The following is a 22,988-nucleotide window of genomic DNA, read 5'->3' as shown; positions in this document are numbered from 1 at the left end:
ACCCTTTGTTCTGTTGCAATATGAGTATCTAGACATAGTTCTCAATGCTATTCAGCAGGATCTCCTTGTAAATCTATTCTAAGTTGTGTCTGATAAGCCCAAACTCCCGATCCCTCCCACTCCCTCCCCCTCCCATCAGGCAGCCACAAGTCTTTTCTCCAAGTCCATGATTTTCTTTTATGAGGAGATGTTCATTTGTGCTGGATATTAGATTCCAGTTATAAGTGATGTCATATGGTATTTGTCTTTGTCTTTCTGGCTCATTTCACTCAGTATGAGAGTCTCTAGTTCCATCCATGTTGCTGCAAATGGCATTATGTCATTCTTTTTTATGGCCGAGTAGTATTCCATTGTGTATTGTATATATATATATCACATCTTCCAAATCCAATCATCTGTTGATGGACATTTGGGTTGTTTCCATGTCCTGGCTATTGTGAATAGTGCTGCAATGAACATGTGGGTGCGTGTGTCTCTTTTAAGTAGAGTTTTGTCCTGATAGATGCCCAAGAGTGGGATTGCGGGGTCATATGGAAGTTCTAGGTATAGATTTCTAAGGTATGGTGATTACTCTTGAGATGGGATTTCTGTGTAATAGGATGTGCCTGCCCGCAATTTTACCTGTTATCTCCAAATGTCTTTCTCAAGTAGCGACAGTCATTTTCCAATACCCATCGTTGCATTTTTGAAGTGGGTGGTTGTGCACCCTTCCTGCATTTCGGGTACTCCAGGTTGCTGGACACACCATTTCTACTTCTTGTTCCAGTCCTAGAGTCATCTCTTTTTTCCTGGGAGCCCTGGTTCCTTTTACTGGAGAGCAGGCTTAGAAGTCAAGTTCTGGTACCAGATGGCTTGTTGCTAGTAGGGGGTTGTTTCTTCAGGCCTTGTCAGCTGACAGAGCAAGAAAATATGCAGTCTTCCATAGGTATCTGGTTTGGACTGGTGTCTGGACACCCTTGGATATGAAAATCCATGGATGCTCAAATCTCATATAAAAGAGCTTAGTATTTTCATAGAACCTATGTAATTCTCTCCTCTATTTTAAATCATCTCTACCTTACTTATAATACCTAATGTTACTCACAATACCTGATACAATGTAACTCACAATACTTGATACAAGATAGTACAATACAATGTTAATAGCTGTAAATACAGTGTAAATGCTTTGTACATCATTGTCTGCTCCTGGAAACTTCAGGTTTTTGCCTTTTGGAACTTTTTGGAATCATCCCCCAATGGTTGTGATCTGTGATTGGTTGAGTTTGAGGATTTGGAACCCTGGGTTCTGGAGGGCTGTGTGTGTGTGTGCACGCCGACTCCTGTTTGTGCATGCGTCTCTAAATATGCTGTTTGCACATTAAGCCATAGCTGAGTGCCTGAGGATGTCTCCAGCTTGGAGCCATGTGCAGCATGGACCATTCTCACCTCCTCCACTGCTTATCTGCTCTTGCCGACTGCTAACTTGCTCTGACCATTTGCCATCCGTGTACTTAAAGCCTCCATTCCAGTATGTGTGCATGGGACTCAGAAACGTTAAGCTGTATCCGTGTGAGTAACAGTTTTATCAGCTAGAGGGCAGTGCTTGTGTGCCATTCCTTTTGTCTTTAGTCTCACACAGCCACCAACACATGAAGTAATATTCGGTCAACACCGTCCCCACCCAAACATCCCTCTGGTAACACTATTAAATTCTTCTGTCACAGTATGCATTTCATCCTGGAGTTCCCTAACTTTCTCAGCAGTTTTGTTATTGTTTGAGTTTGCATACCTTACTTTCAGTCTTTGTGCTGTAAAGTTCTGTGACTTGCGCCAAAAGTCTAGCATCATGTATCCACTGCGACTGTCTCATACCGCATAGTGCCCCCACCTGAAAAGTATCCCCAGCTCCCCCACCCCCAAACCTGGCTGACACCGGATGTTTTTAACCTTGTCTCTAGTTTCACCTATTCCGGAATGCCATAGAAACGGAATCATGCAATGTACAGTCTTTGCAGACTGCTTTGTTTTTTTTAAAGAAAGGCTGCTTTACAGTGTTTCAGATGGACAGCCACGTAATCGGTCATTATACGCACACATTCTTTTCCAGATCCTTTTCGTCATAGAGACTGCTTTCTTTCACTTGGCAATAGGCATGCAAGGTGCCTTGGTAAATGTCTTTGTGCTTTTTCTCACCAAACAGGGTCCCCTTGTATGTGTGACCTCCATCGCCTTGGTTCAGTAAAGGACCTCATTTAGTCATCTTGTCGCTTTAATAGTAAAACCCATCTGGAGTTCCTCTTGTGGCTCAGCAGGTTAAGAACCCAGCTAGTATCCATGAGGTTGCGAGTTCAATCCCTGGCCTCGCTCAGTGGGTGAAGGATCCGGTGTTGCCTTGAGCTGTGGTGTAGGTTGGCAGATGCGGCTTGGATCTGATGTGGCTGTGGCTGTAGCTGGCCGCTGCAGCTCTGATTTGACCCCTAGCCTGGGAACTTCCATATGCTGCCAGTGCCGCCCTAAAAAAAAAAAGAAAGAAAGAAAAAAGAGTAAAATCCATCCCATTACACATCCCAGTGACCTGGTTCCTAAGAAGGACATTTCCGTGTGCCGAGAATCCTGCATCACGATTCCCTGTGTCGGGGAGAAACCCTGCTCTGGCAGGTGCTCTGTTCTTTTATGATTTGGGGGCATAGCCGACGTGGGGATGGCTCCTCCTTTCTCTGCGGTCCTGAGCTCTCGACCCTGTTGTACAGAAAGGCTCCACGTCGCCCGCCTCCCAGACACACAGGTTCCTCAGGCGTTGCTTGACTCTCCTTGCTGAACACTTCCTGACAATAAGGGGCACCTAGGCGCTCTGTCCTGCCTGATTCCTCGGAACTTTTCCCAGTTTCCTGTGGCTGCCATCACAAATCATTACATTTCTAGGGGCTCCAGACAACACATGTGGCTAATCTTGCTCCTCTGGCAATCAGAAGTCTGCTTGGGTCTCATGGGGCTCATTGCAAGGTGACCTTGGCTCATGGCTCCCACGCATCCTTAAAGCCCACAGTGGCGGCTCAGGTCTTCCTCACACAGCTGTATCTCTGGCCCTGCCTCCTCCACACAATACAGCACCCCTGGGATCACCTCAGGTCCACCTGCACAAGCCAGAATAATGCCACAGGTCCAGTCCTTCCCTTGATCACATCTGCCAAACCCAGTCTGTCCTGGAAGATGCCAGCGTCACAGATTCCAGGGTGGGAAGTGGTGGTGGGGGAATCGCTCTGCTCCCCACACAGGTTCACCCTGGAATTCATAGGACTTATCAAGCGAGTGGGCATAAGATCTTCAAGCCTCTGTAGTCTTACATGAAAAAGGACGTAGTGAAGTGAGTTCCCGTCTGTGGTTCAGAGACCTAAATGCATTCGTGTGCGTGGGGATGGGTGGAGAGTGTTCGGAAATCTGCAAAAGAGCTCCAACCGCCGGCCCTCCCGTTTCTCTTCTCCAGGCCAAACCCCAAAAGCCACCCTCACAGAGAAGCCAGTGTCGTCTTCTTTGTTTTTTTTTTTTTTTTTTTTTTTGCTGCTCCTGCAGCTTGTGTAAGTTCATGGGCCAGGGATTGAGCCCACGCAGCAGTTGTAATTTATGCCACAGCTATGGCAATGCCAGATCCTTAACCTGCTGAGCCACCTGGGAACTTTTCAGAGTCATTTTGTATTTTTGTTGTTCTTTTTTTTTTTTCTTTTTCTTTTTAGTGCTGCACCTGTGGCATGTGAAAGTTCCCAGGCTAGGAGTCGAATCAGAGCTGCAGCTGCTAGTCTACACCACAGCAACGCCAGATCTGAGCTTCATCTGTGACCTACACCACAGCTCACGGCCACACTAAATCCCTAACCCACTGAGTGGGGCCAGGGATCAAACCCGCATCGTCATGGACACTAGTCAGGCTCGTTACAGCTGAGCCACAATGGGAACTTCCGAGAGTCCTATTCTTAATCAGTGTTTCTGTCCTGGCCCCCTGAGACTGTGATGATGTAATAAAAATATACCATCTGCTCATTTTGGGTGCCTTCACTAAGAAGAACAGAGAGAGTGGTGCAAGGGTTCCAAAGATTGTAGCTTTGGTTTGAACAACAAAAAAATAATGCCTACTGCCAAGTCAGTGCATGCATTACAGGCAAATTCCTTAAGGGCGCGATACAGTAAATTCTATTTCCAACAGTTTCACTGTGGGTTCTGTGCTCATAGGCAGATACGTACACAGTGATTAGTATGTGCTTCTTTAAGATCTTTTCAATTTAAAGATTGTTCACGAGTTCCCTTTGTGGCTCGGCAGAAGCAAACCTGACTAGGATCCATGAGGATGTGGGTTTGATCCCTGGCTTCGCTCAGTGGGTGAAGAATCCAGTGTTGCTGTCAGCCTGTGGTGTAGGTCGCAGACAGGGCTTGGACCCCATGTTGCCGTGAGTGTGGTGTAGCCCCCAGTCTGGGGACTGGCATGTGTCACAGGTGTGGCTCTAAAAAGCAAATAAATAAATAAATAAATAGAAGATTAGTGGTAGCATCTACTCATGATAATTTTAAAAAGTTATAATCAGGTCATCACTGAAGAAAGAAAATGCCCTCTCTTTCACCTCTCTAGCCCGCAGCTCCTACTTTCCAGTGTCATGATACTCAGCAGTCCCGTTGACAGGCTCTGTGCGTCTGGATATTTTTCACGAGAGTGGCACCACACCCTCAGTGCCGCTCCTGAATCTTGCTTATCGAGCACCCTGATTCCTCCTGATTCTTTGTTCTGTGTCAGGCATAGAGCAGAGGAATCTCGGAGTTCCCTGGTGGCCTCATGGTTAAGGACTTGGCATTGTCACTTCCGGGGCTTGGGTCACTGTTGTTGCGTAGGTTCAAGCCCTGGCTCAGGAACGCCCTCATGCTGCAGGTGCAGACAGAGAGAGGTAGAGAGGGAGGGAGAGAGAGAGGGAAGAGGACTCTGTGAGCTCAGAGTATCTGGGCCAAGGATGTAATTGCGTTATATGTACTCCAGGTCTTACCCTGTCAGGTTCTGGCTAGGAAACCTCCATCTGGACTGAGCTACCATTTCTTACCAATTGATTTATCTAATCCCTTTGGCTTGCGAAGGACCTGGCTCATTCCCCACGTGCTGGTCCCCAGTCGTCATGTTACCAAGGCACTCAGCCTTCAGGACTGCAAAACCCTAACGGGCAGTGTCTTCCCAAGGGACAGCCTAAAGATCCAGAAGCCAAAGAACGAAACTGAAAACCTATCAGAGAAATATACGTGCTGTAGGGCACAGCTCAGCCTATTACATGGTCCTGAGCAGAGCTGGACTCCCTGTTCTCAGAGACAGGGGCCCCTTCCCACACTGGGGAAAGGGGCAAACAGTGGTGGGGTGCCTTGAGGGGTTTGCTGTGTGTGATTTGGTGTTTAGGTATTCAACCCAAACAGCTGTTTTTGCACTTTAGAATTTTTTAAGTTTTTTTAATTGAAGTAGAGCTGATTGACAATATCGTGCTTGTTTCAGGTGTACAGCGCAGTGATTCAGTAATTTTTGAAGATTATATTTCATTATAGGTTATTACAAGATACTGAATATAATTCCTTGTGCTAGATAGTAAATCCTTCTTATCTTTTTTTTTCTTTTTTCTTTTTAGGGCAGCACCTGTGGCGTATGGAGCTTCTCAGGCTACAGGTCCAGTTGGAGCTGCAGCTGCCGTCCTATGCCACAGCCACAGCAGTGCTGGATCCAGGTCACACCTCACGGCAACACTGGATCCTTAACCCACTCGTCATCCTTGGTGAGTTCAGAATGGCATATAATACGAAATAATTATTTTGGGTTTGAATTTGGAGAGAAAATGCTATTTCTCTAAATACGATGATCCCCAACCCTGCAAATTCAATGCACAGAAGGTATCACCCGCTAGCTTCAGATATCCAGTTTTGCTTTGGGAAACTAAACTGTTCAGATAACTGTCACCATTATTTCAATGAAAAATTGGGGGTAGTTTTACCATTTTATTGTTTCTTATTTATTCATGTTTCAACTTCCAACTTAGGCATGATTTCCCTATTCTTGCAATAATGCTTTACAAGTGTAGTTTTTCTCAAATTCACATTATTTTGGGCAGAAAAGTTGGTCTAAATAACCTATTAGACCATATCATTAAAAAAAAACCTCACTATTCTTGGATCTTAGTTCTATTCATTCAATATGAAAAATTATTATTTTCTTAACCTGCTGAGCCACAGTGGGAACTCTACTCATCTCTTTTATGCCTAGACTTGAGATCTGTTAATCCCATGACCCTAATTTGTAACCACAAGTTTGCTTTCTACATCTGAAAGCCTGATTCTGTTTTACACACACATTCATTGGTAATTTTTAGCTTCTGCACATAAGGGAAATCATACAGTACTTGTCTTTGATTTACTTCCCCTTAGATTCTCTAGGTGCGTTCACGTTGCTGCAGGTGGCATTATTTTTTGTGGCTGAGTAATATTCCACACAGTCTTTAATGATGCATGTCTTAGATTCAAGTGTTCCTGCTCTTAGCATTGTCAGGCTTGTTCTGATTGTGTTTGCATATAGTTCCATGAAGCCTCTGCCCTTTCTTTAACTGCCAACTCTTCTGATTGGAGTTACATGTCTCTGTTGAGTTGGTAAGAGTGGATTTGTTACACACTTGGTTTGTTGCTATGGTGTCAACCTTTGATACAGTCTTGCCTTGGGTTAAGTCTCACGTCACGTATGTTTTTGGGTGGATAGGACCTGCTTTATTTTATCCGCGGGCTCTATTGGATGAACTCTTATGGGATGTGAGTGGTGGTGGGTGCAGGCAAATGTTTCTTTCTTTAGTTGAACTGCTGACTGAGGTTTTGCTTCATCTATGTCAGTATTGCCCCATATGAGGCAAAGGACTGCTCCCTTTCAAACCACCTGAGGTGTCTAAACATCCTTCCCACTGCAGGAGACCCTCTAGGGAGGCTCACTTGGGAGGGTGAGGCTTTGAAACCTGTATTTCATGAACGACTCATGTGATTTTTCTTTTTTCTTTTTTTTTTTTTTTTGGTCTTTTTGCTATTTCTTAGGCTGCTCCTGCGGCATATGGAGGTTCCCAGGCTAGGGGTCGAATCGGAGCTGTAGCCACTGGCCTACACCAGAGCCACAGCAATGCCGGATCGTTAACCCACTGAGCAAGGGCAGGGACCGAACCCGCAACCTCATGGTTCCTAGTCAGATTTGTTAACCCCTGCGCCACGACGGGAACTCCTCATGTGATTTTCATACACAGTGTTGTGTAAATAATACCTTTCTTGGGATTTATGCTGTAATACCGTTGGCTGTTTTTTTCCATTAGATAGAATCGTCGTACATCAGTTTTAAAAAATATAAATTAGCACTTTTAAAATCCCTCTCCCTTCTTCTCGTCACACCAAACTTATGTAATTAGTTATGTAATTGAGGTGCATCCGATGCACTTTGTAAGTGAAGTTTAAAGGTTTTTACCTGTTGCACGTAATTCACAGCTCACTGATCATCTTTGATGGACATATTTTCATCCACTGTGCTTTCACTTGCTTTTCCTAGTGGCTATTTTATGGAAATTATTTGTCCTTTCTGCTTCTCTGCGTTTGGATTAGATGTAAAAAGGGATAGTGAAGGAGTTCCCATCATGCCTCAGTGGTTTACGAACCCGGCTGGGACCCATGAGGATGCAAGTTTGATCCCTGGACTCACTCGGTGGCTTAAGGATCTGGCATTGCTGTGAGCTGTGGCGTAGGTCCCAGGCACAGCTCGGGTCCCAAGCAGCTGTGGCGTAGGCTGATGGACACAGCTCTGATTTGACCCCTGGCCTGGGGAATTCCATACGCCGCAGGTGTGTCCCTAGAAAGACAATGAGATCGTGAACCACATCTCACTCAGGTGTGTTTATACATGTGATTTATATATGTTTACATGCATGCATTCAGTTACGTATTTTACATAGAGTCTATAAATACACATCACGTCATACAGATACATATCAGATACAGAATATACAGATTATATAAACATACATATCAGATCTGTTTAGGCTTTGGTGGGTCCATATGTATATAGACCCGATGCACCTGTGAGGATGTACATCAGGGAGAGAGGTTTAATGTTGACTGAGATTTGATTGAGCTTCGTCCCTTCTTGAGACATAATCTGCCCTCGTGCATGCGTTCTTTGGAAAACGCCCTTGGTTTTCTTGCATGATGGCTTTGAATGTGATTCACCTTCTAAATTTGTCTCATCACCGAAGCTGATCTGGCACTCCTAACCTCCTTTGGCTTCTCTCCTGCCGCTTTTTTTCTAAATAACCTTAAATATGTGATCTCTTCCTCTTTTCTAACAGTGCGTTTTTCTGGGTGATTTTATCCTGTGTGTTACACGCATTGCAGAGAGTCCGTCTGTCTCACCGAGGGGCCTGGTTCTCCGTCTTTTCATTCCTTGTCCTCAAGTTGTCTCCAGGCAGAATCATGCTCTCCTTCTTTCGGGAAGGTGGTGTGCAGTGTCTGCAAATGCAGGGTTCCATAGATCGTGTCTGCCGCTGTGGGTTGGCTTGTTTCAGGCAGACGGTGAATCACGTGCCTGCAACATCTCACTTTCTTCTGAACCCAACGCATCCGAGGCGCAGGTGCGTTGGGTTCAGAAGAAAGTGGTAAAGCAGTTCAGAGGGTTTTTTTTTGTTGTTGTTGTTGTCTTTTTAATATGGCCACTTCTGTGGCATATGGACGTTCTCAGACTAGGCGTCCAATTGGAGCTAGAGCTGAGGCCAAGGCCGCAGCCACACCGGATCTGAGCAAGCTCTGCTGCAGCTTTGGCAACGCTGGATCCTTAACCCATGGAGCAAGGTCAGGGATTGAACCTGCATTCTCACAGACACTATGTTGGGTTCTTAAGCTGCTCAGCCACAACGGGAACTCCCATCAGCTCAGATATTGGTGCCAACCTTAACCTTGTATGTTGGGGTACTGCTGAGCACCTCGTAAAGCCTTCACCCCCAGATGGCATGTGCATGTAAGGGGGAGGCAGAGAGCTGACCTGCAGAAAACCCTGAGCTCAACTGGAGGAGTTATGGAGGGGGGTGACTGATGGGCTTGGGGAGACAGCGATGTCCAGTAGGTGCCACACTCTCACTGTGAGATCTGCGCCTGTCTCAGAGGTCACCGGGAAAGGCACTTACCCTGTGGGAGGAAGCGTGATGACATGCTGGGTGATCCAGCAAGCAGACAGGAGGAGGGTAAACTGATTCCAGCTATTATTTTTTTTGTGGGGGCAGATAAAGGGGGTTGGTTTCATGGTTCAAAGTTCACAACTTGCAAGACAAAGACCTGATGGTAAACAGGCATTTATTCATTTGTTTAATCATTTTCTTTTTATTTATTTTTTATTGTTATTTCCCCCAACACACTTTTTTTTCTCCCATTGGCATGCTCCGTTGTAAGTATCCAGACATAGTTCTCAGTACTATACAGCAGGATCTCATTGTAAATCCATTCCAAAAGCAATAGTTTGCATTTGTTAACCCCAAGCTCCCGATCCCTCCCACTCTCTCCCCCTCCCCCCGGGAAACCACAAGCCTGTTCGCCAAATCCATGGGTTTCTTTTCTGTGGAAAGGTTCATTTGTGGCATATATTAGATTCCAGATATAAGTGATATCATATGGTATTTGTCTTTCTCTTTCTGACTTACCTCACTCAGTACCAGAGTCTCTAGTTCCATCCATGTTGCTGCAAATGGCATGATTTCATGCTTTTTGATGGCTGAGTAGTATTTCATTGTGTATATGTACCACATCTGCCTAATCCAATCGTCTTTCAATGACATTTGCTCTGTTTCCATGTCTTGGCTATTTCATTTTTATTTTTATATTAGAATATAGTTGATTATTTTTTATTAATTTTTATCATTTTTAACTTTTTTTTCTTAAAGTTTTATTGATGTATAGTTGATTTACAAGGTTGTGTTAATTCTGCTGTATAGCCAGAGTGATTCAGTCATACATATATCTATTCTCTTTCAGGTTCTTCAGGCACATAGATTATCACAGAATATGAGGTAGAGTTCTCTCAGTGTTGTGTTAGTTTCAGGTATACAGCAAAGTGATTAAGTTATACATAGATACTCTTTTTCAGAGTCTTTCCCCATGTAGGTTATTACTGAATATCGAGTAGAGTTCCCTATGCTATACCACAGGCCCCTGTTGATTATCTGTTTTATGTATATTAGGGTGAATAGGTTAATCCCAAATTCCTAATTTTAAGGTTCCACATAAAAGTGATATCATATGATATTTGTCTTGCTCTGACTTTATAATGATCTCCAGGTCCATCCATGTTGCTGCACATGGCATTCTGTCATTCATTTTTATGGCTGAGTTATATTCCATTGTGTCTATGGACCACATCGTCTTGATCCACTCATCCATCGATGGACATTTCTGTGGTTTCCAAGTCTTGGCTATTGTGAATAGTGCTGCTGTGAACATAGCGGGTGCATGGATCTTTTTGAATTACAGTTTCGTCTGGATAGATGCCAGGAGTAGGATGGTCGGGTCATATGGGAACCCTGTCCTTAGTTTTCTGAGGAACCTCATACTGTTTTCCATGGTGACTGCACCCATTTACATTCCCACCCACAGTGTAGGAGGGTTCTCTTTCCTCCACATGCTCTCTAGCATTTATTATTTGTAGGCTCTTTGATGATGGCCAGTCTGATGAGTATGAAGTGATACCTCATTGTTTTGATAGGCATGTCTCTAATAAGCGGCATTGTTGAGCATCTTTTCATGTGCTTTTTGGCCGTCTCTGTGTCTTCGTTGGAGAAATGCCTCTTTAGACTTTTTGCTCCTTGTTAAATTGCATTGTTTGATATTGAGCTGTAGTAGCTGTTTGTGTATTTTGGAATTGTCACTTGTTGGTCACTGCATTTGCAAATACCTTGTCCAATTCTGTGGGTTTTTTGCTTTTGTTGATGTTTCCTTTGCTGTGCAAAAACGTCTAATCTTAATTAGGTTACATTTGTTTATCTTTGTTTTTATTTTCAGTACTCTAGGAAGGTGATCTGAGAAGATACTGCTGTGATTAATGTCATGGAGTGTTGGGTCTATGTTTTCCCTGTATGAGTTTCAGTGTATCTGGCCTGACATTCAGGTCTTTAATCCATTTTGGGCTTATTTTTGTGTATGGTGTTAGGGAATATTCTAATTTCATTATTTTACATGTTGCTGTCCTGTTTTCCCAGCACCAGTTTTTGAAGGGGCTGTCTTTTCTCCATTGAATATTCTTGCCTCCTCTGTTGACCATAGGTGGATAGGTATATATTTCTGGGCTTTCTATCAACATTTTCTATTTTTGTGCCAGTACCATACTGTTTTGGTGACTGTAGCTTTGTAGTATAGTCTGAAATCAAGGAGCCTGATTCCTCCAGTTCTGTTTTTCTTTCTCAGGATTTCTTTGGCTATTCAGGGTCTTTTGTGTTTCCATACAAATTTAATTTTTTATTTGTCCTGGTTCTGTGAAAAATGCCATTAGTAAATTTGATAGAGGTTGCATTGAATTTGTAGCTTGTCTTGGGTATTATAGCCATTTTGACAGTATTGATGCTTCTAGTCTAAGAACATAGTATATCTTTCCATCTGTTTGGGTCATCTTTCTTTCATCAGCATCTAGTAGTTTTCAGAGTACAAGTCTTTTGCCTCCTTAAGTATGTTTATTGCTAGGTATTTTATTCTCTTTGATGTGAAGGTAAATGGCATTGTTTCCCTTATTTCTCTTCTTCATCTTTGAGTTTTTCTTCTTCTTTGTGAGTGTATAGAAGTGAAACTATCGCTATTTGCAGGTGACATATTATACGTAGAAAATCTTAAAGATGCTGCCAGAAAAGTTCTAGAGCTCATGAATGAATTCAGAAAGTAGCAGGATATAAAATTAATACACAGAAACCTCTTGCTTTCCTCTACACTAGAAAGCATTTTGTTTAGACGGACGTGAGAGGACAGTCCAGTGCATTGTTTGAGCCCAGTGTGAACTTGGGGGGTCTGCATCTGGCCTCGTCATAAGTGGAGAAGCTGTATCCATGACTGAGGTGTGAGGCTGACCCGGTCTGGTGTGGGAGGAGTTCCCCAGAACACAAAACCGTGGGCCCTCTCTTCATCACGGCTACTTTCCAGGATAATGGGGTAAAACGCAGCCTTGTCATTGTTCTAGGGTGGCTGCACAGTTTAAAGTGTCTTGACATGGTATGCACATCGTTGAGGTATAGGAGGAGGAGGATTTTGAAAGTTGGTGAGATAGGATATACTTACATAGTACTTTGTTGCTCTCAGTAAAGGTTTATGGGTTTGGGAAGGCCATTATATTGATTGAAGGCCCCTTCTCGAGTCTAATTTCCACTCTGACAACACATCATTGGAAACCTAAGAAACTTTTTTTTTTTCCTTTTGCTCCCCTGAGGCATATAGACGTTCTTGGGCCAGGGACTGAATCCAAGCCACAGCTGTGATCTTCACCACAGCTGCAGCAATGCTGGATCCTTTAACCCGGTGTGCTGGACCAGGAATCAAACCCACACCTCCGTAGTGACTGGGCTGCTGCGGTCTGATTCTTAACTCACGGCACCACAGTGGGAACTCCAGTACCGAATAATCTCGAGTGTCAAGACTACAGGTGCTTAAGCATATCCTGCTACTGAGTAACTATAAGCTTATATACAATCTATCACTTTCCGAATCTAAGTCTCTAAATCATAGCCATTTGGGACACCAGGAAAAATAAATCTTTGAGATACCTGTTAAGTGTAGCCATCGATTTCTGGCACCTTCTTTTCAAAAAGAAGTAAAAGTTAAAAGGCGATTGAGCACCTTTTCATGTGCCCCCAGGCTACCCCTATAGGTCTTTGTTGGTTGCATCATTTGCAAAGATACTCTCCCATTCTATGGGTTGTATTTTCTTTTTCTTTTCTTTTTTTTTTTTTAATGACTTCTTTGCTGTGCAAAAGCTTTTGCATTTACTTAGGTCCCATTGGTTTTTTTAAATTGTCCTTATTCTAGGAGGTGGGTCAAATGAGATGTTGCTGTGATTTATGTCAAAGACTGCTCTGCCTGTGTTCTCATGCGAAGTGAAGTAAGTCAGAAAGAGAAGACAAATACCATATGATACCATATGCATGTGGAATCTAAAAAATGGCACAGGTGAACCTATTTGCAGAACAGAAACAGACTCACAGACAGAGAGAACAGACTTGTGGTTGCTGGGGGAAAGGAAAGGGAATGAGATGGACGGGGAGTGTGGGGTGAGTAGATGCAAACTATGACACTGAGAATGGATAAGCAATGAGGTCCTGCTGTCCAGCACAGGGAACTCTATCCCATCTCCTGGGAGAGACCATGATGGAAGGTAACATAGGAAAGGGAGTGTATATATATGTTTGGCCGGGTCACTTTACTGGACCGCGGACATGGACACAACATTGCATATCAACTCTAATTTTTTAAAAGGAAAGGACAGACCCCAGTAGCTTCTGGTCTTCCACACCCATCACCAGAGAGCATCAGTGACTGCCTGGTGTGTCCTTTTTTATTTAGAGTATTCTTCTATTGTACAAACCTTTCTCCAAAAACGGGAGAAGGGGAGGAAATCTCAGTCAAATACAGGTAAATCACCATTTCTGTGATTCTCAATGCACTGGAAACAAGTCTTGTCAGTTGAACCTTTAAGAAGGTAGGTGTTGAAAATGGGGCTCTATTAAGCCCGAGATCACATTAATTCTTACAAAGGCAGGGACTGAAGTGAACGTAATCATTCAGTTAAAAAAATATATATGACTGGGGACAGATCTTTGTGTGTGTGTGTTTTTTTTTTAAATAGTGCACTATAAAAATTCAGTGTATTTTCAGCTTTCATCATTTCATGTATCAAGTTGTGGGCATAATTTTATTGATCTAAAATATCAAACTACCTTAGCTCCAATAATTCAGCTTTCTGAGTGTTTTGATTTTTTATGCTCCGAAAATAGGTTTCATCTACGTTTTTCCATCATGCCTCAGAATTACAATAATTTTGTCTTTAAAGAAAAACAATCTTTATGCCCTGAAATAATGGATGGATACCCAAGGCGTGTGGTAGTTTGCCTCATGCCTCTCTCAGAAAATGGGTAAAATTACTGAAAATTGTTCCGTAATATAGAACCCAGACTCATGCTGCAAAAGGCAACTTTTTTTTTAATCAATTCAGTAGAGAAGGGACATTATAAACCTTCAATAGAATCATAGGGTGGTGCTTTTACAAGCATTATTACAACTTGAAAATGATCCAGTCCCAAATGATACTTGGGAATAGGGATATTGGATGGTAGTGGGTAAATAAAATAAGCTAAATTCATGTCTGGCTGCCCCAAATCCATTTCCCTTCCCTTCTTTACAAAGCAAACTAAGCAAACCATCTTCCCGGGCTCCTACGAAATGGTGCCATGCAGTTATGTTTCAAGGGCTATAATTTCAGGTCCTAGGGAGGAAATGACCTTGACCACTCATGCTTCCTCCTCCTTTTTCACCTGGAAATGCTGACGTCTGGACATTCAGTACTACCGAGATGACCGAGTGTGTGTGTGGATGGTATGGCCATAGACGGAAGGGAGGAAGGATAAATGACAGCAGAGGAAACGATCTGGAATAGATTGAGGGACAGGTGATGGGTTGATGGAAGGATGTACAAGTGACACATGTAACAAAGATGCTAGAAAAGATGATACATAGACACTCAAAGATAGCACCTGTCAGTTCTTTGTATCATTGTTTAGATGCCACATGTAAGTGATATCATATGATACTTGTCTTTGTCTAATGTACTTCAGCTAGTATCAAGTCTTTAGTTGCATCCACGTTGCAACAAATGGTGTGATTTTGTTCTTTCGCATGGCTGAGTAGTATGCCTTTGTGTATATGGACCACATCTTCTTCTTTTTTTTTTTTTTATTTTCCCACTGTACAGCAAGGGGGTCAGGTTATCCTTACATGTATACATTGCAATTACAGTTTTTCCCCCACCCTTTCTTCTGTTGCAACATGAGTATCTAGACATAGTTCTCAATGCTATTCAGCAGGATCTCCTTGTAAATCTATTCTAGGTTGTGTCTGATAAGCCCAAGCTCTCGATCCCTCCCACTCCCTCCCTCTCCCATCAGGCAACCACAAGTCTCTTCTCCAAGTCCATGTTTTTCTTTTCTGAGGAGATGTTCATTTGTGCTGGATATTAGATTCCAGTTATAAGTGATGTCATATGGTATTTGTCTTTGTCTTTCTGGCTCATTTCACTCAGTATGAGATTCTCTAGTTCCATCCATGTTGCTGCAAATGGCATGATGTCATCCTTTTTTATGGCTGAGTAGTATTCCATTGTGTATATATACCACATCTTCCGAATCCAATCATCTGTCGATGGACATTTGGATTGTTTCCACGTCCTGGCTATTGTGAATAGTGCCGCAATGAACATGCGGGTGCATGTGTCTCTTTTAAGTAGAGCTTTGTCCGGATAGATGCCTAAGAGTGGGATTGCAGGGTCATATGGAAGTTCTATGTATAGATTTCTAAGGTATCTCCAAACTGTTCTCCATAGTGGCTATACCAGTTTACATTCCCACCAGCAGTGCGGGAGCGTTCCCTTTTCTCCACAACCCCTCCAGCACTTGTTATTTGTGGATTTATTAATGATGGCCATTCTGACTGGTGTGAGGTGGTATCTCATGGTAGTTTTGATTTGCATTTCTCTTATAATCAGCGATGTTGAGCATTTTTTCATGTATTTGTTGGCCATCTGTATATCTTCCTTGGAGAAATGTCTATTCAGGTCTTTTGCCCATTTTTCCATTGATTGATTGGTTTTTTTGCTGTTGAGTTGTATAAGTTGCTTGTATATTCTAGAGATTAAGCCCTTGTCAGTTGCATCATTTGAAACTATTTTCTCCCAGTATGTAAGTTGTCTTTTTGTTTTCCTTTTGGTTTCCTTTGCTGTGCAAAAGCTTTTCAGTTTGATGAGGTCCCATGGGTTTATTTTTGCTCTAATTTCGATTGCTTTGGGAGACTGACCTGAGAAAATATTCATGATGTTGATGTCAGAGAGTGTTTTGCCTATGTTTTCTTCTAGGAGTTTGATGGTGTCCTGTCGTATATTTAAGTCTTTCAGCCATTTGGAGTTTATTTTTGTGCATGGTGTGAGGGTGTGTTCTAGTTTCATTGCTTTGCATGCAGCTTGGACCACATCTTCTTAATCCATTCATCTCTCGATGGATATTTAGGGGGCTTCCGTGTCTCAGCTATTGTGAATAGTGCTGCTATGAGCAGTGGGGTACATGTATCTATTTCTTGCACAGACATTGAAAACAAAATGATGATTACCAAAGGGGAAAAAAGGGGAGGGAGGGCTAAATTAGGAATTTGGGTTTAGTGCATATACACACTGTATTTAAAATTGATAACCAACACCGACCTGGGTAGAATAGGGAACTGTAGTCAATATTCTATAATAACCTGCAGGCGAAAAGAATCCAAAAAAATAGATAAATTTGTATGTGTAACTAAATCACTTTGCTATATCCCTGAAACTAATGCAACATTGTAAGTCAGCTACAGCTCAGTTAAAAAAAAACAGGATAGATGGTATACACCTTTCATTCTCCACATGCACACACACACACACACAGGCGTACATCTACACACATCTCTGCAAATGGCATTATGTCATCCTTTTTTATGGCTGAGTAGTATTCCATTGTGTATATGGACCACATCTTCCGAATCCAATCATCTGTCGATGGACATTTGGGTTGTTTCCATGTCCTGGCTATTGTGAATAGTGCTGCAATGAACATGCGGGTGCATGTGTCTCTTTTAAGTAGAGCTTTGTCCGGATAGATGCCCAAGAGTGGGATTGCAGGGTCATATGGAAGTTCTATGTGTAGATTTCTAAGGTACCTCCATACTGTTCTCCATAGTGGCTGTACCAGTTTACATTCCCACCAACAGTGCAGGAGGGTTCCCTTTTCTCCACAGCCCCTCCAGCACTTATTATTTGTGGACTTATTAATGACGGCCGTTCTGACTGGTGTGACATTCTTTTTTTTTTTAACATCTAGATTTATTTATTTTTGAAATGATTTTTAGTTTTCCCATGATAGCTGGTTTACAGTGTTCTGTCAATTGTCTACTGCACAGCAAAGTGACCCCGTCACACATACCTATAGACATTCTTTTTCTCACATTATCCTCCATCATAAGTGACTAGATCCAGTTCCCAGTGCTGTACAGCAGGATCTCATTGCTTATCTATTTGGGGATTTCTTTTTAAGCACCGTAGAGATGAAATGCTCTTCTCGGTGTTTTCCTAATATTTTTGCCTGAGGGTACCCGCAACTCTGAGAGTCTTCTGTTTGCAAGGCCATTCTCTTTGTCCACCCCGTGGGCAGAAGGCAGGTCCCTGGCCCCATCCCCAGGTGGGACAGGCCCCACTCCACAATGTTCCCTCAGGCCCACCTCCTCCTGTGATGGAAGAATCACGGTATTCTTCTCAGCAGTGATTTTCCTTGGGGACACGCCGTTGCTCAGGTCCAAGAGCTAAATTTAAATTTCAGCAAAGCATGAACATCTGCCCTACAGGGAATACAGGATCTTCACATTTGTTTTTATTTCTGTTCACTCTTTTTGTTATTTCCCCAATATAATTGTTTTTCGACTGTACAGCATAGTGACTCAGTTACACATACATGTATGCATTCTTTTCCCTCCCATTACCTTGCTCTGTATTTCTGTTTACTCTTATGATGCCTCGTTTCTCTCACTTCACGTCTTCATTTGGAGGGTGTACCCTTGGAGTACGCCTTCTCATTAGGTGCTTGGCCTGTCTGGTCTCTTTGTTGCTTTTCCTCCAGGCCTTTAGCAAAGTCCCATTTAGGAGTTCCCATCATGGCTCAGTGGTAACAAATCTGACCAGTATACCTGAGGACACGGGTTCGATCCCTGGCTTCGATCAGTGGGTTAAGGATCGGGTGTTGCCCTGAGCTGTGGTGTAGGTCACAGACGTGGCTTGGATCTGGCATTGCTGTAGCTGTGGTGTAGACTGGTGGCTGTAGCTCTGATTCAGCTCCTAGCCTGGGAACCTCCATATGCCGCAGATGCCGCCCTAAAAAGACAACAGCAACAACAAAATCCCATTGCGTCTCCCCTCCTGCATTAGCTTTAATGACACTGTAAGGTTTTTTCCTTCATTCCGCCTGTGGAAACCCTCTATTCCTGATGTTCCATTCCTTTTAGACTTGGCTTCTGTCCGTGACCATTCTCAGGAGATTGAAACACAGCCAGGCACTGACCCGGTCCATATTCTAAGTCCCATAGGCAGCGCTGTTTTCTTTCAGCATCAGGGGAAGAGTATCAGGGTTCTTGTGTAATGCTAGCCCCTGAACTTTCACCACGTCTTCGTGAATTTGGATCAAAATCTGTCTCAGGCGATGCTCAATACAGCTAACAGGGTCAGGTGTTCAGGTAAGTATCCCACCGTTATGATGGTCTTTGTAAGTAAGCATAGTCGTATTTCTCAGAACAGTCCTGGAATTTATAGGTGTGTGTGTGTGTGTGGTGTCCAGATATGTTCACCCGATATGTCAAAGCATGAGAATTATTTGTGCTCCCTCTTTAGTCGCCTAAGTGGGTTCTCTTTTCATCCCCAAAACTTCTCTTGGGGTGGCTTCGCGCCGCTGTTGGGCTCCAAAACACACCAGTTCTGTGCGGGAAAGGGCAGTGGGTTGGGTGCCAGCGTTTCAGTCCATCGATGTGAGGCGTGGATTCTCCGCTTCCGTTTCCATCACTGCTTGTTTCCATTTACTCCTGTGGATCAGGCAGCGCGGAAGGTGACCTTGAGCGTCCAGTGATTCTGTCCTTCCAGAGGTCTGCTCACGTGTGTGTGTGCGCCGAGCTCTGCGGTCACGGTGGAAGTCAGACGGGTCCACGTTTGACCCTCTCAGGGAGTCACCTAGCTGTGCACTCGGAAAACCTCCTTTCTGTCTTTATCATCTGAGATGCATGTGACTGAAATACCAACCTACAGGACTTAGACCCAAAGTGAGATTCATAATTCATGTCAGTTTTCAAAGAGCATGTATACTTTTTATCCCAAAAACAACTATGGAGGGTTGGTAATTTTCTCTACATAATGATGAAGGAAACAGACCTAGGGATTTTGACACCATGACGAAGTTTAAAAACCTCAGAGGTGACGTGTAATTAAGGACTTGGGACTCCAGTCTGTGGTTTCCCATTCGACTAATTATTTCATAAACCCCATAGTTTAGGTTTGTGTTTTCATTATTCAGAATTGCTCAGGAATTGAAAACAGCAACACATATGAAACCACTTAGACATCCGACCTAAGGAAACAGATTGCTCTTGGGACTGCAAAAAAAATCAGAATCACCAGTTTAAGAGGCACATCTACATATAGACATGTCAACATAAGTTTGACATTTATACAAGGCTTCTTACATAAATAAAAGGTGTAAGATTTATGACTCACTGCTCCAAAAATTTAATTTCAGAATGTTACACTCCTCTGGGCTCTGCCACCTTTACATGGATGATAAGTTTCTATGTAGAGTCGATTAATTCTGTAATGCAGTGCAAGGTTGCAAAATATTTTCTACTTCCCAATGCCTTTCTCATCCATCTTATTTTTGTCTCTTTAATTAAGTGGCATGGTTTACAATTAAGTGGCATGGTTTACTCTGGCAAACCTAAGTTTGTCAGTTTACAAAGAGCATTTTATACTTTTAATCCCCAAAACAACCATGGAAGGTTGGTTATTGGAAGCAAAGTGGGAGAAGGTAGATTTTTTGTTGTTGTTTTGCATTTATAAATGCCCATTCTGGGAGTTCCTGCTGTGGCTCAGTGGTAGTGTACCTGACGAGCATCCATAAGGAGGCAGATTCAATCCCTGGCCTCGCTCCGTGGGTTAAGGATCCGGCGTTGCCATGAGTTGTGGTGTAGGTTGCAGACGGGGCTTGGATCCTCTGCTGCTGTGACTGTGGTGTAGGCTGGCACCTGCAGCTCTGATTCGACCCCTAGCCTGGGAACTTCCATATTCTGTGGGTGCAGCCCTGAAGAGGGAAAAAAAAAAAAGGTCTCATTTTACCCTCCATGGAAAGCCATGACAGAGAGCAAGAGAGCCACTTATGAACTTCTGTGTATCTTCTGGCTGATGAAAAGAAGAAGCATTAACCATTTGGGGTGTAATTAGTAGTATACAATCACGAGGGTCTCATGAATCAGGAAAGAGCTGAAGTTCAGTATCACATCAGACACAAGAGAAATGTTTTCTGTTCAGTTCAGTTAAGAAAGATAAAATAGAGTCTAGGTACCTGTCTAATCAACTTGCGAGATGAGATTAAGATGGCAGAACAGAAGGACTGGAGCTCATCTTCTCTCCTAAAAACAGCAAAATTACAACCGAATGCTGAACAACCTTCAACCAAATGGACTGGAAACTTTCCAAAAGATATCCTACTCCAGAAGACAAAGAGGAGGCCACATCAAGATGGTGGGAGGGGTGATGACGCGATATAAGCAACCCCATACCCACTAGGTGGGCAGCCCAGAGACTGGGAAGTAACTATCCCAGAGACTCGCCTACAGGAGGGAGAGTTCGGAGCCCCACTTCAAGTCCCCACACCTGGGGATCTGGCACTGGGAGAAAGAGCCCCCGCAGCATCTTGCATTGGAGGCCAGTGGGGCTTGTGCGCAGGAGCTCCATGGGACTGGGGGAAACAGAGACCCCACTCTTGAAAGGCATACACAGGCTTTTGTGTGCACTGGGTCCCAGGGCAAAGCAGAGGCTCCACAGGAATCTGGGTCAGGCCTGACTGCCGTTCTTCCAGGATCTCCTGGGAAAACAGGGTGTGACATTGGTTCACATACACAAAGGAATATTACTCAGCCATTAAAAGGAAAGAAACAATGGCATTTGCAGCAACATGGACGGACCTAGAAATTATCATGCTAAAAGAACTTAGACACCAACATCAAATGCTATCACCTACATGTAGAATCTAATAAAAGGACACTATGAACTTTGCAGAACAGATCCTGACTCACAGACTTCGAAAAACTTGGGATTTGCAAATGAGACAGTTTGAAGGGTGGGGAGATGGGCTAGGGGTTTGGGATGGAAATGCTGTACAGTTGGGTTGTGATGATCATTGTACAACTCTAAATGTAATAAAATTCACGGAGTTAAAAAAAAAAGAAGAAATAAAAGGTATCCAGATTAGGAAAAATAAATTAGGAAAAGAAAAATAGTCTATACTCTGAGCCTAAACCTGTGCCCCCCACTAAGAGAAAATGCCTCCATCTTCCCTCCAGACCATGTAACGATCAACACAGCACACATGAACTCAAGAGGTAGCAACTGAAGGTTCACAGAAGCTCCAATGCAGTTTTTTGTTTTTTGCTTTTTGTTTTTCCTTCATTTTTGGCTGCCCCACGGAATAGAGAGTTCCCAGGGCAGGGATCAGAACCGACCGGCAGTCTCGACCTAAACCACAGCTGGGGCAACACCAGATCTTTAACCCACTGTGCCTGCCCTGGGCCAGGGCTTGAACCTGTGTCCCAGGGCTCCTAAGACACTGCTGATCCCGTTGTGCCACAGGGGGAGATCCCACTTTTTTTTTTTTTTTTTTAAGAGAAAATCTTGTAGGTTTAGCAGAACATTGACCACCAGCCTACCTATGTACTGATCTTTAAACAAGTAAAGGGTTCTTTGAGGTATAATTGAATGATGATTCAACTCAAACGTACGCATTAGTAATCATAGTAGCCACCATGCATCTGTGCTGATTAACAAAGGATATGATGAATCCGAGAAACTTAACAGGAAACCCTAGGTTTATTGTGACCACTGGTGCTTAGGCTGGACGTTACTTTTATTTTTATCTATCTTTTTAGATATGGAGATTCCCATATGGAGATTCCCAGGCTAGGGGTCAAATCAGAGCTCTAGCTGCTGGCCTACACCACAGCTCACAGCAACGCTGGATCTTTAACCCACTGTGCGAGGCCAGGGATCGAACCTGCATCCTCATGGATGCCAGTCAGATTCGTTTCTGCTGAGTGATGACAGGAACTCCCTGGCAGTGACTTTTAATGTCTGTCCCAGCTATGCCTTCTCAAAGTTGGCAGTGCTGGGTTGAAACACAACAATCTGACAAATTCAGGATCACTCAGCCAGGGTGTGGGATAGTGGCTTATTCCAGCTCACTCTCATTCCTCAGAGTAGATTGGAAATTAACACACAAATTGATTTGCGTACAAGTAATATGCATTATAATCAATCAGTGCCCATTTCAGGGAAGCACAGTAACCCCTTAATATCATAAATTTTTTTTGGGGGGTGGAGCATTTCTATGTGTTATCTTCTTAAAAAATTTATCTTGAAGTAGAGTTAATTTACACTGTTACATTATTTTCAGCTGTATAGCAAAGGGATTTATACATATATCTGTTCTTTTTCAGATTCTTTTCACACATAGGTTATTACTAAATATTGAGTAAACTTCCCTGTGCTATATGGCAGATTCTTGTTGGTTATCTGTTTTATATATAGTGGTGTAAGAAGTAAATATATATTAATCCTGAACTCCTAATTTTTCCTCCCCCTTTCCCTTCACCTAAGTTAGTGTTCCAAGTCTGTGCGTCTGTTTAAATACATTTGCATCATTTTTATTAGATTCCACATATAAGTGATATGTTGTCTTTCTCTGATTTTCTTCCCTTACTGTGATAATCTCTAGGTTCCTCCGTGTTGCTGCAAATGGCATTGATTCATTCTTTTTTATGGCTGAGTAGTATTCCATTGTATATATGTACCACATCATCTTTATCCATTCCTCTGTTGGTGAACATTAAGGTTGTTTCCATTTCTTAGCTATTGTAAATAGTGCTGC

At 43.1% G+C, this 22,988-nt stretch overlaps 1 long non-coding RNA gene across 2 annotated transcripts in view; it reads left to right on the top strand.

Annotated features, from left to right (window-relative positions):
• Positions 1–22,988, top strand: part of LOC110257730 (uncharacterized) — a 129,178-nt gene that overhangs the window by 73,114 nt on the left and 33,076 nt on the right. Inside the window, exon 3 of one of the 2 annotated variants that reach the window (XR_014836009.1) lies at positions 5,628–5,771. The exons of the other annotated variant lie outside the window; for it this stretch is intronic. This is a non-coding gene — a long non-coding RNA (uncharacterized LOC110257730). The remainder of the gene's footprint in view (positions 1–5,627; positions 5,772–22,988) is intronic. 2 annotated transcript variants of the gene reach the window in all.

This window comes from Sus scrofa, chromosome Y (assembly GCF_054392235.1).
Source record: "Sus scrofa isolate SSC_HxYL_T2T_F1_AM1 chromosome Y, Sscrofa_HxYL_maternal_Yorkshire_Landrace_v2.0, whole genome shotgun sequence".
Taxonomy (NCBI): domain Eukaryota; kingdom Metazoa; phylum Chordata; class Mammalia; order Artiodactyla; family Suidae; genus Sus; species Sus scrofa.
The sequence above is the reverse complement of the archived record's forward strand: the minus strand, read 5'-3'. Positions and strand labels throughout refer to the sequence as shown.